Source organism: Macaca nemestrina, chromosome 19 (genome assembly GCF_043159975.1).
Source record: "Macaca nemestrina isolate mMacNem1 chromosome 19, mMacNem.hap1, whole genome shotgun sequence".
NCBI classification, from domain to species: domain Eukaryota; kingdom Metazoa; phylum Chordata; class Mammalia; order Primates; family Cercopithecidae; genus Macaca; species Macaca nemestrina.
Window position 1 is genome coordinate 71,676,999 of NC_092143.1, and position 11,927 is coordinate 71,688,925.

General features: G+C 46.7%; 1 pseudogene; it reads left to right on the forward strand.

Moving 5' to 3' along the window:
• Positions 1 to 1,634: 1,634 nt before the first annotated feature.
• On the forward strand, positions 1,635 to 4,252 carry LOC105464618 (bolA-like protein 2 pseudogene; annotated as a pseudogene).
• Positions 4,253 to 11,927: the final 7,675 nt, after the last annotated feature.

Here is an 11,927-nt window from a genome sequence, read left to right on the forward strand (position 1 = left end):
CACGCCTGTAATCCCAGCATTTTAGGAGGCTGAGGCGGGCGGATTACGAGGTCAGGAGATCGTGACCATCCTGGCTAACACAGTGAAACCCCGTCTCTACTAAAGAATACAAAGAAGTAGCTGGGCGTAGTGACGATCCCAGCTACTCAGGAGGCTGAGGCAGGAGAATGGCGTGAACCCAGGAGGCAGAGGTTGCAGTGAGCCGAGATTGCACCACTGCACTCCACTCCAGCCTGGGCGACAGAGCAAGACTCCGTCTCAAAAAACAAAACAAAACAAAAAAGACTGTATCTTTTCTTCTTTTTTCTCTCTGTCTCTCCTTTAGTACCTAGAACATATGCAGAAGGTGCTTAGTATACTCGTGAGCAATGAATACATAAATAGAGTGAGTGTAGAAGAGACTTAGGAAAGTCTGGGTAGTGGAATGGGAATGCTCTTCTTTGTTAGAAGGTAATAGATACCTCAGCACTGGGACATCAGCAGTGACAATCCTGCGTCACAGTTGGTGAGAAGCAGCAGGAAATAAGGGGGAATGGAGGCGGAGGCAGGCACAGAGGCAGTTCAAGGAAATGAAGGCAAACTGTGGTCGTGAGACCAAAGACAAGGAGAGCTGGGGAAGGGAATGATGTCATCAGAACAACAATAGAGGAAGATGGTTTTGGCAGCAGCTTTTGAATAGACTTTGAAGAAAAAAATCAGAGAGAGGGGAAAAAGGAAACGGGAAAGGGAAGTCTGTTGAGAACTCAGCATGACATTTGGAGTGGGTGGAGAGCTTCCTGTATAGCTTGATGTTTGGAACATCTGGTCACCTCTTACAATAACAAAATCTTAGAAACTTCAGCTTTCTTTTTTTTTTTTTTTTTTTTGAGGCGGAGTCTCCCTCTGTCGCCCAGGCTGGAGTGCAGTGGCCGGATCTCAGCTCACGGCAAGCTCCGCCTCCCAGGTTTACGACATTCTCCTGCCTCAGCCTCCCGAGTAGCTGGGACTACAGGCGCCCGCCACCTCGCCCGGCTAGATTTTTGTATTTTTTAGTAGAGACGGGGTTTCACCGTGTTAGCCAGGATGGTCTTGATCTCCTGACCTTGTGATCCGCCCATCTCGGCCTCCCAAAGTGCTGGGATTACAGGCTTGAGCCACCGCGCCCGGCTTGAAACTTCAGCTTTCTCAAGTGGCCAGGTTAGAATGAGTATGAATTCCATGGCCAAACCATCATTGCCGGAAGACGGGAATATCTAAAGAAAGAAAAATTCAGATGGAAACTGACTCAACACTGAGAACACCCCCACTAATTCTTCGATGTAAGTGTTCATATTTGTAAATGTATATATGCTTTATTTTTGGAATACAGTATTAGCATTGTATTAAATTTAAAGCGTTAAGTCTACTTTAATTCAATTATCTCAAAGGGCGAAAGGTAACCAACAGATTTACAAAGAAAGCAATTGTTTTCAAAGCTTATGATTTTCACAACCCATTTGTTGCATTAATTTTTGCTGGAGTCCATACCTTGTTTCATTTCCAATACTGGCCAAAATTATCCACAACTCAATTGTGCCCTCTAGTGTTTATTAGCATTTAGTGATGGCCACTTTATGCCCAGCTAATTTTTGTATTTTTAGTAGAGACGGGGTTTCACTGTGTTGGTCAGCTTGGTCTCGAACTCCTGACCTCAGGTGATCCACCCACCTCGGCCTCTCAAAGTGCTGGGATTACAGGCATAAGCCACTGTGCCCAGGCCAATCCCAGGTCTTCAGACAAAGTCAACTCATTGTCAACCAGAAAATGTTCAAATTCACCTATAGCCTGGAAGGCCCAGCTTCGTGTTGTCCCACCTTTCTGGACCAATCCCATGTATTTCTTAAATGTATTTGATTGATGTCTCATGCCTCTCTAAAATGTATAAAACCAAGCTGCACCCCAACCACCTTGGGCACATGTTCTCAGGACCTCCTGAGGGCTGTCTCATGGGCCATAGCCACTCATATTTGGCTCAGAATAAATCTTTTCAAATATTTTAGAGTGTGACTCTGTTGACAATATGGAGGTGCTGTAGGATGTCAGGCACATTATTACCAGCTTCGCCATGTTTTTGAAAGTTTTTATTATAATTCTATTGCTAATAGTATGGTTAACCTCCATATAATAATACAGCAGTCCCTCCTTATCTGTTCAGAATACATTCTGAGATCCCCAGTGGATGCCTGAAATCACTATAGTACCAAACTCTATAGATACTGGGTTTTTTTGTAGCTATAGACACAGGCATATCCCTATGATAAAAGTTAATTTATAAATGAGGCACAGAAGAGATCAACAATAACTAATGATAAATAGAACAATTATAACAATATGCCAGCATTCCTACCCTTGTGCTTTGAGGCCATCATTAAGTCAAATAAAGCTTAAGTGAGGGAAGTGACTCCCGTAAGGGCGCAAAGCAGCGTGGCCGGGGTCCGAGCTGGGGTTCTGTCCCCGCTGGACTGGCACCCCAGCTGGACTGGCACCCCAGCTGGACTACCCCCATGGAACTCAGCGCCAATTACCTCCAGGAGATGCTGCAGCGGACCCGGAGGTGGAGCACGTGGAGGTGGAGGACACGACCTTCAACCGTTGCGCCTGTAGCTTCCTGGTGGTGTCAGCCAAGTTCGAGGGGAAGCCGCTGCTTCAGAGGCACCGGTTGGTGAATGCGTGCCTAGCAGAAGAACTCTCGCACACCCATGCTTTTGAACAGAAAACCCTGACCCCAGAGCAGTGGGCCCGTGAGCAGCAGAAATGAGGGACTGGATCCTGCACAGTCATTAAATTATAAATCTGGACCAAAAAAACCCCCAAAAAACTTTAAATGAGCACACACACTTCAGTACCATGACAGTTGATCTGATAACTGGGCCAGCTACTAAGTGATTGATGGGCAGGTAGTATAGACGGCACGGAGACACTGGACAAAGGGATGATTCACAACCAGCCCCAAGCAGGATGAAACAGGACAGCAAGAGATTTCATCACGGTTATCAGAACAGCGCGGGAAACTTAGGAGTTGTTTATTTCTGGAACTTTTCTTTTTTCTTTTTTTTGAGATGGAGTCTCACTCTGTTGCCCAGGCTGGAGTGCAATGGTGTGATCTTGGCTCACTGCAACCTCTGCCTCCTGGGTTCAAGTGATTCTCTTGCCTTAGCCTCCCGAGCAGTTGGTATTACAGGCACCTGCTACCACACCCAGGTATTTTTTGTATTTTTTGTAGAGACAGGGTTTCACCATGTTGGCCAGGCTGGTCTTAAACTCCTGATCTCAGGTGATCCACCCACCTCAGCCTCCCAAAGTGCTGGGATCACAGGCATGAGCCACAGGCCAGAAGGCTGTATATTGTATTTATATGACATTCTGGAAAAGATAAAACTATAGCTATTAGGCACTGTTCTAAGTACTAGACACAGACAATACATGATGATGCTAGTCTTTGAAATAGAAAACAGGAGAAAAAGCAGGATAGCAAAGGGGGAAATGATTACTTCAGTGTTGGGTATGTTGGGTTTGAGATGTTTGAGGGAAAGCCAGTGGAAGTGTGAATGGGAGGCAGAACTCAGGAGCACTGCCAGGGCTGGAGATAGATTTGGGAATCAATAACATGTAGGTAAGAGTGGAAGCTGTGGAACAAATGAGATTCCGCAGAGAGAGGGAATGCAGAGTGTCCACTTAGTCCAGCTCCAGCCCTGAGCTGAGCCAAAGGGATGAGCAGTAATTAGCTAGGAAAGAAGGTGGAAGAGTTCATTTCAGGCAGAGGAAATAGTGATGGCAAAGAAACCTGCAGGTCCCTGGGGCCAACTGAAAAAGCACAGGATCTGTACATTTAGAAAGGAGGGCTGGGTGTGGTGGCTCACACCTCTAATCCCAGCACTTTGGGAGGCTGAGGTGGGACGATGGCTTGAGCCCAGGATTTTGAGGTCAGCCTAAGCAAAACAGAAAGACCCCCATTTCTACAAAAAATAAAATAAAAATAGCTGGGTGGCGTGTGCCTGTAGTCCCAACTACTCAGGAGGCTGAGGTAGGAGGATTGATTGCTTGAACCCAAGATTTCAAAGCTGCAGTAAATTATGATTGCACTGCACTACAGCCTGGGTGACAGAGCAAGATCCTATCTTAAAAAACAAACAAACAAACAAACAAAAAAACGCCGGGCATGGTGGCTCACGTCTGTAAATCCCAGCACTTTGGGAGGCTGAGGCAGGCGGATCATGAGGTCAGGAGATCGAGACCATCCTGGCTAACATGGTGAAACCCCGTCTCTACTAAAAATACAAAAAAAATTAGCTGGGTGTGGTGGCGGGCACCTGTAGTTCCAGGTACTCAGGAGGCTGAGGCAGGAGAATGGCGTGAACCTGGGAGGCGGAGCTTGCAGTGAGCCGAGATTGCGCCACTGCAGTCCAGCCTGGGCGACAGAGTGAGACTCTGTCTCAAAAAAAAAAAAAATTTAGAAGAGACTTTTTTTTTTTTTAAAAATAAAGGATTACAGCCTGCAAGGTGGCCGTTCTGACAGGTTGGGAAGTGTAGCCTCCAGGAGAGGCTGAAAGACCGGCTCTTCAAGGGAGACAGGAATTATGCTGAGGGGGTTGGCCAAACATACATATTCAACAGGTTACAGGAGGAGCTATGAATGTTCATGAAGGGGGTCCTGAAGCATGTGTGATAAGCAGACGTGCATGTTACATGTGACCCATGTTCACTTTGGAGCAGAGACTTAACATTTAAATATATTACAATTAGGGCCTATACATCAAAAGGTGAAGCAGGGACATGGAGCCTCTCAAGTGCACAGCTTCTGTAAACTGGCCAGAACCAGTCCACAGTTGGTGGCCTCTTACCAGGAGAAAGTTACAGAACTCAGTCTCTGGTCCAGTTAAAGCTGCAGTGATGGCTGGTGGAACGGGGAGTCAGTCTAAGTGTCTGATGGTGGCTGAGCTGCAACTGCTTCAGCATTGCTCATCTCAAGGCCAGTGCTTGTTTAGTTGCTAGAGAAAAAGAAAACCCTGATGGCAATGAGAATGTAGTTTATTCTTTAATTCTAGGGAGTACATGATTTACTCCTTGCCTGGCATGGCCTTAGGTCCTGTTTATAATGTGCTATCTTATTGCCACAAAAAGTCCATTGTGTCAGGATTATGAGCTCCATTTTAACATCAATGCTGGTCAGATTTTGTGCCTAAACTGCAAAAGGGAAGGGATATAATGAGGTGTGCCTGCCCTCCCATTCTGTCATGGCTAGGAACTCAGTTTTTTAGGTTTCTCACCGGGCATGGTGGCTCCCGCCTGTAATCCCACCACTTTGGGAGGCCGAGGTGGGTGGATCACCTGAGGTTGGGAGTTTGAGATCACCCTGGCCAACAGGTGAAACCTCGTCTTTACTAAAAACACAAAATTAGCCAGGTGTGGTGGCACATGCCTGTAATCCCAGCTACTCTGGAGGCTAAGGCAGGAGAATCGCTTGAACCTGGAAGGTGGAATTTGCAGTAAGCTGAGATCACGCCATTGTACTCCAGCCTGGGCAACAAGAGTGAAACTTCATCTCGAAAAAAAGAAAAAAAGGTTTCTCTGGGGTTCCCTTGGCTAAGAGCAGGTTCATTTAGTCAGTTGAGGGGCTTAGAATTTTATTTTTAGTTTACACTGGCAACTATTATTCTACTTCTGTTTCTGTGAATTTGACTATTCTAGTACCTCATATGAGTGGAATCATACAGAATTTATTGTCAGTGTCTGGCTTATTCAGATCAGTGGTTCTTTTTTTTTTTTTTTTTTCCTGAGTCAAGGTCTGGTTCTGTTGCCCATGATGAAGTCCAGTGGTGCAATCTTGGCTCACTGCAACCTCTGCCTCCCAGCTCAAGTGATCCTTCCACCTCAGCTTTCTGAGTAGCTGAGACTACAGGCACACGCCACCACACCGGCTAATTTTTGCAGAGATGGAGTTGCGTCATGTTGCCCAAATTGGCCTTGAACTCCTGAGCTCAAGCGATCTGCCTGCCTTGGCCTCCCAAAGTGCTGGGATTACAGGCATGAGCCACCACACCCGGCCTCCACAAGTGATTTTGCTGCTCAATCAGGTTTAAGAACCATTGATCTGAGGTTGGGCACAGTGGCTTATGCCTGTAATCATAGCACTTTGGGAGGCTGAGGTGGGCAGATCACTTGAGCTCAGGAGTTTGAGATCAGCCTGGCCAACATGGTGAAACCTGTCTCCACTAAAAATACAAAAATTAGCCAGGCATCATGGCGCACGCCTGTAATCCCAGCTACTCGAGAGGCTGAGGCAGGAGAATCACTTGAAGCGGAGGTTGCAGTGAGCCAAGATTGTGGCACTGCACTCCAGCCTGGGTGACAAAGCAAGACTCTGTCTCAAACAACAACAACAACAACAAAAAAACACTTTTGGAGCTTTGAAAACCCGCGAATGCCCGGGCTATGCAGCTAGCAATTCTGACCTACGTGGTCTGAGGAAGGCGCCAAACATCTGCACCAGAAACAGCAAGTGAGAATGCCTGTTGTAGAAGTAGAAGATGGGAGGGGAATAGCATCTTGTGGGCTGCAGGAGGAGAGGCTGAGACGGAGGAAAATAGCAGTGACAAAGCACCTCTGAGGTTTGGAAGGACGAGGACCAGAGACAGCCACTTGGTCTGGCAAACAAGGTTTTATCAGAACCCTCAATACAGCAGTAGAAGAATGAGGGACGAATCATTGGTGAGCAAGTCCTCTGAACTCTGGAGAAATTGGAAGCAAAATTACGGGTAGAATGGGAAGGTTTAAAGGATGGATGGAGATACGGTTAAACAATTAGGTAGAAGGAATGGAAATAGAGGGACTTGATGTCTGAGAACTTCTATTTTCTTTTTCTTTCTTTTTTTTTTTTTTTGAGATGGAGTCTTGCTCTGTTGCCCAGGCTGGAGTGCAGTGGCGCAATCTCAGCTCACTGCAACCTCCGCCTCCCGGGTTCACGCCATTCTCCTGCCTCAGCCTCCCAAGTAGCTGGGACTATAGGTGCTCGCCACTACGCCCGGCTAATTTTTTGTATTCTTTAGTAGAGATGGGGTTTCACTGTGTTAGCCAGGATGGTCTCGATCTCCTGACCTCATAATCTGCCTGCCTCGGCCTCCTGAAGTGCGGGGATTACAGGCGTGAGCCACCGCGCCCGGCCTTTTTTTTTTTTGAGACAAAGTTTTGCTCTTGTTGCCCAGGTTGGAGTGCAATGGTGTGGTCTCCACTCTGCAACCTCCGCCTCCCGGGTTCAAGTGATTCTCCTGGCTTAGCCTTGCAAGTAGCTGGGATTACAGGTGGGTATCACTGTGCCCAGCTAATTTTTGTATTTTTAGTGGAGATGGGGTTTCACCATATTGGCTGCGCTGGTCTCAAACTCCTGACCTCAGGTTATTCACCTGCCTCAGCCTCCCAAAATGCTGGGATTACAGGCATGAGCCACTGGGCCCGGCCAAAAGAGCTATTTTCTAAATGGCACTTCGGGCACAGTCACCAGAGCCCCATGGCACTGGTGACCAAGAACATAGGTTTTACAGCCAGATGACCTAGGCTCACATTCTCAGTCCTTTGATCTCTGTTCTTCTGATTCTCATCTGTAAAGTGGGGATTTTTTTTCTGCCCTGTAGGACTGTTGCAAAGGTTAAAGGAGTTAGTCCCTATGATGTTTTTGGAACAATATCTGGCATGCAGTGAGCACTCAGTTTTGTGTTAACAGTGATAGAGGCAAGGAGTGGGTTGGATGGCCAGGTCATCTCTGTGAGGCATGGAAAAAGGAACCCACTAGAGCTGCAAAGCGGTGTTCATAGTGTCAGCGGCCCAGCTAAAGCTGGAAACCATTAATTTTGTAACATAACCAACTAGTGACTATTTTATTTTCTTAGCAGAACTCAGCAACAGGAAGAAGCCAAGGCAAGGCATTAGCCAGGGAGGTGGGGCAGAAGGGCCAGGGGCTGGAGAATTTCAAGTGATCCTATGACTGTGGCCACATGGTTCAACTGTGGTCCAGGTCGGGGTTCGTAAACTCAGAGGTCAGGGGGACATCAGGTGTCTGAACCCTGGCAGAGTCCATGGGAGATTTAGAGGCTGTGGAGGTGGTGGAAATGCAACAGGGAAGAGAATTATGACCAGAGAGAGAACGTCAATACGACAAGCACGTTTGAGGGCTCCTGGCTCAGAGTTTATTCCACTCCATCAATCATTTTCTTCTTTTTTTTTTGAGACAGAGTCTCCCTCTGTTGCCCAGGCTGGAGTGCAGTGGTGGGACCTTGGCTCACTGCAACCTCCACCTCCCAAGTTCAAGTAATTCTCCTGCCTTAGTCTCCCCAGTAGCTGGTATCACAGGCACCTGGCTAATTTTTGTATTTTTAGTAGAGATGGGGTTTCACCATGTTGGCCAGGCTGGTCTCAAACTCCTGGCCTCAAGCAATCCACCCGCCTTGGGCCTCCCAAAGTGCTGGGATTACAGGCGTGAGCCACCGCGCCCGGCCCATTTTCAAACTCTTCTGAGGAACCTGGTGATTCTTCAGCGATGCCTCAGGAATGATTCTTTCAATCAGGGCGACTCCATTTTCATTTGTTAAGACGTGGGGACCTGGGTGGGGTGGATGGGGGCAGTGAAAAAAGTATATTTTATCAACAAAATTTCACTAAAAAAAGTGGTGTTGCTTGTTTTTTTGTTTCTGGTTTGAAAACCACTTTGGTTTGGCCGGATGAACTCGGGTTTTACAGTGAGGAGGTGTATTAGTCCGTTTTCACGCTGCTGATAAAGACATACCCGAAACTGGGTAATTCATAAAGAAAAAGAGGTTTAATGGACTTACAGTTCCACGTAGCTGATGAGACACGTCTTACGCGGCGGGCAGACCAGAGAGAGCCAAGAGGCAGGGGAACCTTCTTATAAAACCGTCAGATCTCGTGAGACTTACTCACTACCAGGAGAACAGTACGGGGGAAACAGACCCCCATGATTCAATTGTCTCCCACCGGGTCCCTCCCGCAACACCTGGGAATTCTGGGAGCTACAATTCAAGATGAGATTTGGGTGAGGACACAGCCAAACCATATCAGGAGGCATGGTTCTGTCTCCTCCAAACTAGCAGTGTAGTTTGGGCTAGGTCCTCACCTTCTTGGGTTCTCAGTGCTCGTTTTGGGAAATGGGCGGGCTGCCCTAGCTCTTTCTGAGCTGCCTTCCCTGAGGGCTGGAGTGGAGTTCACAGCTGTGCAGCGTCTGTGGAGCTCTGCGGGCGCCACCTTGTGGTCAAAACTGGCAGTGCTGTTAGCGGGCTCAGCGGGACGTGGGAGCCTAGGCAGCTTGCCAGATGAGCTTCTATTTACATCAGAGAACAGTCTCTCCAGGGGACAGGGTGCCCTATCCAGGGTAAGAGAGCTCTTTTGTTACAATAAATTCAGGATGAGCTGAACATGGCATAGTAGCCAGAATCTCATCATGAAAATCAGAATAACTCATCCACATACGTGAATAATTTATGGCATATGCAGCCTGTTGGAGAGAGAAGGCTGATACAATTAGTCAAAACTTACTTACAATCAGCTGACTTCAATTAGATTTTCCTTTATTGAAATAGTGACCTTGAAAATGACTTCATTTTCATATTCAGGCCTATCTCATGTGTTTCCCAGAATAGTGATAAAACTGATCTGATGTGTGTGCTGTTTACATCCCAGCACTTGTTGAATGGAGATGAAGTCAGGGTCACTCTACAATGAGCCACGACAGCCTCTTTTATCTCTAAATAATTTTAAAAATGGCTGATTGGTAATATTGGAGAGCCAGGTGTATGATTCAGAAGGGTTACTGGAACAAAAAATTCTGAAAATGGCCTTGGATTATTAATTTCCTATCCATGGGCATAGAGGGTGTCTGCAACAAAGGCTCTGTCACAAAACAAATGACATAAAATGATAATAGAGCGGAACTGGGAGGGAGTTTTTCTGTCATTGTGTTAGTCCTTGAACCCTCAAGGAAAGAGATAACAATGCCTCTGGCTTTGGACTACAAATACCCACTCCCTTTGTTTAACTCCTACTTTTTTTTTTTCCAGAAAAGTTTCAGACTAAAAATGTACCCTCCAAAGAGCTAGCTTCAAAAACTCCTTGCAAGAGCTCAGTTCCTTTACATTTATGGTCATTTCATTTTCTTTATGAGAAACTTGTGGATTAAAAACTATCAGCTAGGTGTGGTGGCTCATGCCTGTAATCCCAGCACTTTGGGAGACTGAGGCAGGAGGATCCATTGAACCCAGCAGTTTGAGATGAACTGGGCAAGATAGGGAGATCCCACATTTACCAAAAAAAAAAAAAAAAAAAAAAAAATTAGCCAGGTGTGGCAGTGCATGCCTGTAGTCCCACATCCTCGGGAAGCTGAATTAGGAGGATCTCTTGAGTCCAGGAGTTCAGGGTTCATAGTCTCAACCTCCTGGGCTCAAGCAATTCTCCTGCCTTGGCCTCCCAAAGTGCTGGGCTTACAGGTGTGGGCCACCTGTCTTTAAAAACATTGTCTGAAGACACCATCCAGGGTAGCAGTGGATGTGGCCCTGTGTGTCTTGTCCAGCAGTTTATTTTCACAGCCTAGAACAGTGACTGGTACATATAAAGCTTTCACAAAATATTTAGTGAATGATGAAGTATTTAGTGAATCTTCATCTTTTGACTCTCTCTTCAATTAGCTTCAGTGACACTATTCTCCAGACTCTCATTCTTCCTCTTTAAAAGTCCCTTTTTCTGTTTTTTTTTTTTTTTTGAAAATGGGAGTGTGTATTTGTGTGTTTGTGTGAGTTCTTGTTTGCCATTTACTGAGCCCCTCCTAAGTGCCAGGCACTGTAATAGTTTGCATACATTTTACAGTGTAATCCTCTGAATGACTTCATGACATCGGTACTTTAAATTTCCATTTTACATGATGAGCCCATGACTCAGAGAAGTTAAATAGTTTGTCCATGTTCTACAAAAAGGAACAGATTCAAACCCAGAGACACTGGTGTTCAGAGGTTGAGCTCTTACTCTCTGATATTATACTGACTCTCCTCTATCATGGCTCTTGAAGTTTTACCTTCCTGAAGGTGCTGTCCACAGTCCTTATTTCCCTAGGGAGTATTATTCTCACCCAGGGATTCAATGACATTTTTATGCTGATGCATGTGAAGTCACTGTGTGCACTGCCATTCCACACCCATGCCCACTGGACATCTCTAAATTCACGTCCCATAGGCCCTGCAATTTATCAACACCCACATAACACGGGAATTTTACTCACTTCCAGCTTCATCCCATATTGCTCTTCTACTTGGTCAGGGCTCTCCAGCCACACCATCCTCCTTTCTGTTCCTCAAAGATGTCAGACTCATTCCTGCTCCAAGGCCATTGCACGGGCTCTTCTCATTTACCAGAATATACTTTTCATTGCTTATTTTACAGCTGACTTCTTCTTGTACTTTTTTTTTTTTTTTTTTTTGATATGGAGTCTAGCTCTGTCGCCCAGGCTGGAGTGCAGTGGCCGGATCTCAGCTCACTGCAAGCTCCGCCTCCCGGGTTCATGCCATTCTCCTGCCTCAGCCTCCCGAGTAGCTGGGACTACAGGCGCCCGCCACCATGCCTGGCTAATTTTTTTTTTTTTTTTTTTTTTTTGAGACGGAGTGTCGCCCAGGCTGGAGTGCAGTGGCCAGATCTCAGCTCACTGCAAGCTCCGCCTCCCGGGTTCACGCCATTCTCCTGCCTCAGCCTCCCGAGTAGCTGGGACTACAGGCGCCCACAACCGCGCCCGGCTAATTTTTTGTATTTTTAGTAGAGACGGGGTTTCACCGTGGTCTCGATCTCCTGACCTTGTGATCCGCCCGCCTCGGCCTCCCAAAGTGCTGGGATTACAGGCGTGAGCCACCGCACCCGGCAAT